Raw genomic sequence first — 6000 nt, 5'->3', positions numbered from 1 at the left:
CAACGAATGGAAAAAATGCGCGAATATTATGGATATTAGTATTTTATTTAGTTATGTTTTTTAATATTTTTAGTTATGTAAATTTTTTTTTAATTTTAATGCATTATTAGTTATTTTTTTTAAGTTTTTTGTATTTCTTTTTAATTTTAATGCATTTTTATCTAATTATTTAAATAAATTGGTTTTTATTTGTTTAGTTTAGTTATAAAAAGAAAATAATAAAAAAGAAACTGTGGGCCCAACTTGTAGCCCCTACACCATTACACCCCAAAAACAAATTTTCACTCCTTGCTGACTGGACGCCACATGTCACAATTCACCCTCAATTGTAACCCCTCAACTACATATAGCCTTAGTGTATTTTGGCAACAACATGTTACATACATATCTCCATTACATATACATATTATAAACAGACCTAAACCATATATCAATATAATGACTCTGGCAGACAACTAGTAAAACTGCTTATCTGTATGGAACACGAGGAAATCTTTGCGAATCTTCACTAACCCACCACAAGCAACATAAAACACCAAATACAAGTAAAACAAGAAGGAAATTAAAAACTGGTGATCATGCTAGCTGGTTGGTTGTGGTATCATTTAATAAATGATGGTTTCATACATGTATCATAAGGGACAATTAATTATTAAACGTGATCAATCACGCAAAAAGCTAACAAGAACCCATTGTTGAAAATTGAAACCTTCCATCAACCACAAAGGGTGAGAGGAAACCATTATAGAAAATAAGAAAAAGATAACCACCCATACATACAGATCTTGCTAATTATACTTCTTCAGAAGCACTTCGAAAAACCCCATGTACATGTGATGGGGATGGGAGTGTTCTCACCTGTACGTCATGCATCCTTTAAAAGCATAAAATGCGAAAAAAGATTAAACGATCATCAATGAAACTCATATGGCAAGTTCTTTTGTTGTCATACTGAAGTCAACCTCAATCTGCATAAGTGTTAAGGAATAATATTTTAAATTTGATGGGCTTCCAAATTAGTTATATCTCAAATCTGCCTGAATATTAAAACACAATGCTTTTATGTACCTGGGCAACGTACAATGGTAATAAGAATAGTGGTGTTAGCAAATGGCAAGGCACTGCTACTGATGATGGATAGCCCAAGCTTCTGCATCTGGGTCAGTGCATTCACCAAGGATGACAGTGAATTCTTACTAGCACACTAGTTTCTGATATCCGCACTTTGATCTCAGGAGATGATATGCAAGGGTTGGTGCTCTCCCTAGCTAGAGTCTGTTTCTTCCGACGAAGAGTATTCGTCGTCACTATTGATAATCCTAGATCTCTTCATGGATATAACACATGCTTGAACTTCCTGTTTTCTCTTATTGCCTTGTAATCCCTCAAGTTCCTTTACGCGGTCTTGAAGTTTCTTTATGTAATTAGATAGATGCATCTTCCAACACTGATGCCTTATCCATCTGCAAATTTTAATATTATTGTTAGGTCATCTATATAATCTTAATGGAGTCAGCTATACACACACACACCGTCTTACATCTAATCTTACACTATCCGGACAACCTTTCTGACCAAGAATTTGCAAAGTTCAATTTTTTTTCTTTTTCTTTCTTTGTTTAAAATGGCTATCTTAGTGTTCTATGGAAGTATATAATCATATAAGGTGGTGTAGCTGTAGCATGACCAAAGCTAAATCTCTTGATTATGTCAAAAACGTACAAAAGCTTTTAGGAGACCATGATTGTTATCTTTTTATGGTTAGGAAGGAGGGAAGATAAAGAAATGAAGTGTTTATTCAAAACATGATCTTGTGCCTGAATGTTATTTCTGGGATTGGCTGTAACCTTTGTGGTACAAGCAGCTTCATACCCAAGCGGATCGGAAAACTGGAGGATCTCGGTTTTAGGGCTTATATTTGCTAAAGATATTGAGAAAGTGTTTGATGAGGGGCGAGTGGTAGCAATAAGGGGTTCTGGAGTTTCAGAACCTTTGTTAATATGAGTTTTGTTTAGCCTCATGTTTTCGGTATAGCTTTCGGAAGAAAATGAATCAGCACTAATGTCATCCATCGTGTCGTAAAAATTCTTCATCTCGTCATCGGTCATGAACAGTTGACCTTCCTTTTCCTAAAAGATGGATTCAAAGCACATTAGATATAAAAATCAATACCACTAATAAATTTATAATAGCAGTATGCATGTGTTGCTTACCAGGTCTGAAAACCATGCCTGTGACATTTTTATAACAATCTGACAGCCTATTAATTTGTTCGAAAAAGAAGACTCTCTTATTATCCAGTGAAGAAACACGGATCTACTCCTCACTAATGGGTCCTAGATCCGATGAGTCCACAGAGTAGGATATGGTTAACTGCTGATACGATATGAACTCAATTGCCCAAAGTCCAATGACGTAAATCCTACAAAACAGAACACTGTGAGCTCGTTACAGGAAGGACAAGGTGGGGGTCTTCCCGTAACCACCATCCGGCGTGAGAATAAGTACAACTCTGACAAGGAGATAAAAGACTTAAGTAAATTGAGAGAGTACCGTGATAGTGAATGAATACCTCATGATGATTGAGAGGGTATTTATAGCCGAAGAGTGTAGGGAAGTGATTGGGCCAGCTGTCATTTTAGAAGATGCTTTCGTAACAGTCTGGACACGTGTCCTCGGATGATAGGTTCAGACTATACGTTGCATGTGCATGTATAACAACCTGGACACGTGTCCCTCTATCATTGGTTAACAGAGCAATATTGGCCATGTGCACGGTTATAACAACCTTGCCAGGTGTCACTGGCTGATTGGCGAGAGGTCATGTATTGCCCAAGAAAGCATATTGGCAAGTCTTCTAGAAGGTATTTGGTTATTGATAGCTGTTCCGGAGCATTACCTCGTGGTTATTTACGCGGAAGGATATTCCTTTTTGCGGATGACTTTTGAGGATGCTGTGATGCTTCCGCATGTGCAATGGGGATGTTTCTTCCTCAAATGGTTATGCGGATGGTTTATATTCCCCGCGGGTGCTTTATGAGGGACTTCTGATTGACCCGCAGGTACTCCTTAAGGGTATTTAGGTCTTTTTGGTATCCTACCTCTATAAGTTCCCCCAGTCCAGTGTTTCTTCCGTATGAAGTATTTTATGCGGGTGAAATTCTGGACTTAATGTGATTTGGGGATTTTTGACTTTTTAAGTTGGTGAGAAATATCTTTTGTTGTTGTGGATAATCATGAAAAAGGACAAGTTGACCACTCGCAGGCGCGTGTGCAGGTGACAGGACGTTTTTGACGGCTGTTACTGTACCCGACTGTACAACTTTTTTCCTTTTTCGAATTTCCCGCGTGACGTGATGATCTGTTACTGGACGGTTTTTTCTCTTTCTACTGTTCGCATCCCATCGCATTAATTGCGGTGGGTATAAATAGAAGGAGTTAACTTATTTTTGAAGTTTTATCGCATTTGAATCCTGAATACGAATTTGCTCTCTTTCTTCAATCTTTTGAACTAATCCAAATATTATTACCAAGTGTTTTAAATGGCGCCTTCTCAATCTGAGGTCGATGAGATAGAGGTTTGTTGGGACCGAGAGGAATACCAGAAGCTTGTTACGACTTATGGTATTCCACCGGAGTTGGGACCGGAGTTCCCCTCTCCTGGTTCTATAGCCAGTTTCCACCTCCAGGAAAAATGGCTTTATATGCCGATTACTTTGACCACGGGAATTTCCGCCTTCCCGTTACAAAGTTCTTCCAACGGGTGATTATGGCGTTTGGGATTCACTTATCTCAACTTCACCCACGTGTTGTCATGCGCATTCGACATTTCGAGTTTGTGTGCATGGCACATGACTTAGTACCCCGGTTGGATCGGTTCGCTGTATTTTAAAAGATGGCGAATCGGAACGGATGGTATACTTGCCATAGCTTGCCGGATAGAATTATCGGCAACATGACTGAAGAAATTTCCAAGGATTGGAAGAAAAAATTCTTCTGGATCTCCGAGGATGTGGTGCCTGAGGCCATGACTCGTCGTTCTCCTAACGACGCCCTTATTGATATTACTCCAGCTGCTCATGAGAAGCGTGACTGGTTCCGCAAGCTTACTACTCCACCCACATCAATGCGGATGCTTCCTGAGGAAGCCCTTGTGTGGGCAGGCATGAGCCGTTTGTGGTCTTCTCCTTTCATGGAGCCTGTTTTTATTGGGCTAGATGGACGTAAGTTTGAGTGTCTTGTTCTTCTGCTCTTCCACGTTTGTGTATTTATTGTTATCGTTTTCATTTCTTTTCAGGTTTTGGATCAATGTTGAACGCCCTGGATGATGGTAAGGGCTGTGTGGGAAAGACTATCCGTGACGCAAAAGATGTGCCTATCCTTGAGAGGACTGCTCAATATTTCCTCTTTCCTGTCAAAGTGCGCGCCGAACCAGTTGTCTCAGAAGCTATCTTTGAAACATGTGCGTACATTCTAAATCCTCCTCCTCTTAATGCGCTGACCTCGGACGGGACAATCGTCATTCCAAGTGACGATTCTGCCATTCTTGAGGAAGAAAGCTCAGATGATGCTTCTGAAGTTTCATCTGTCTCCCATTTATTGGCAGAGCTTTACCGGAAAAGATCTCTCCGTGCATCCCAGGCAAGTGACGCAGGTACCAGTGCTGCGGATGCTGGGAAGGAACCAAAAACCAAGAAACGTCGGACGCATCGTCCGAGGAAACCATTACCGCCCAACCTTGCGGAACGTCTAGGGACGGTATCCGGTAAGTTTATTTTTGTTAATTTTTATTATTCTTTAAGAATGGGATCTGATTATGATATTCTTATGCAGATCCGTCCATTGCTAATCATCCAGTGGCTAGTAGGCTATCAACGCCAACACCATCTGTTGAAAAACAACCGTCACCTCCTCCGGAGAAGGAGACGGATATGCCAGTTACCCTTCCTACTGAAAGAATTGTGGAGGGGTCTACTGTTCAGTCAGTGACTTCCGGATCTCTGGATCATTTATTTCGGGATGTTGACGCCACCGGTTTTCAACATGAGAACCCAGATGTTGCTGCTGGAAGCTTTGGGGTTAATGACCCTTCGATGCAACCTCCTCCCCAGTTTTACACCTCTTCCTCGCTCTTTTCGACGGGTGAGGGAGATGACTTTTCATTTGGATCTTTCGCCCATGAAGCTGGAGGAGGTTCATCACAATGTGGTCCCCAATAGTCCTCTTCCTCCCATGTTCGCCTTGGACCCACGAGTTCTCAATACTTTGGGAACGTGCAACTGGGAGGAGACTACGACTTGTTTGTCCCGCCCTGGGATATTGTCAACGGGTCTCGGGTTTCTAATCCCAAGACCTGTATGATTTTTGTTGAACACTGCATGCCGCCGGCTGAGAAAGCACACCAGCTAACTCGTTCCCGCCAAGAACTTCATTCTGATTTGGCTGTTTCCTTGACTAACAGCTTACCCTGTAGTCAAGAAATCTTACGGGAGTGGCGAACAATGGGCGGGAAGCTTGGTGCAGCCTACGATGCTGTAAAGGTTGAGAAGAAGGAAACTGAGGAGCATCGTAAAGCAGCAAGTGCAGCTAAGTGGAAACAAACTGACGCTGAGGTTGCACTCCAATAGGAGAAAAAGCGGAATGTTGATGCTGCTAAACGGTGGAAAGAGGCCTGTGAAAGGTCCAATGCCACCCTTGAAGCTTCCCGGGCTGAAACTCAAAGGAAAAAGGACAAATTGGCGAAGGCACAGGACGAAGTGTCTCAACAAAACACCCGTATTCAAGAGCTTGAGGAAGCTTTAAGACTGCAAGGGGAACAGTCTGAGATGAAAGACAAGACTATTGTCGAAATGCAGTCTGCATACGACTCCCTTTTTCAATCTCAGACTGAAGCTGGCGACTGCGCCTCCACCGAATTGCAAGAACTTCGTGGCAGGGCGAAGCGCGCTGAGCGGGAGAGGCAATACTTCCTCAACCGTGGTCTTGACTCAGTAAGTTTCT

At 41.7% G+C, this 6000-nt stretch overlaps 1 pseudogene; it reads right to left on the bottom strand.

Moving 5' to 3' along the window:
- Positions 1–923: 923 nt before the first annotated feature.
- Positions 924–2825, bottom strand: LOC143636133 (transcription factor NAI1-like; annotated as a pseudogene).
- Between the last annotated feature and the right edge of the window lie 3175 nt (positions 2826–6000).

This window comes from Bidens hawaiensis, unplaced genomic scaffold, assembly GCF_021521415.1.
Source record: "Bidens hawaiensis isolate Kalapana, Puna unplaced genomic scaffold, B.hawaiensis_p1.1 tig00007800_1, whole genome shotgun sequence".
NCBI lineage: Eukaryota > Viridiplantae > Streptophyta > Magnoliopsida > Asterales > Asteraceae > Bidens > Bidens hawaiensis.
Note: the sequence above shows the minus strand (reverse complement) of the source record. Positions and strands in the feature narration are given on the sequence as shown.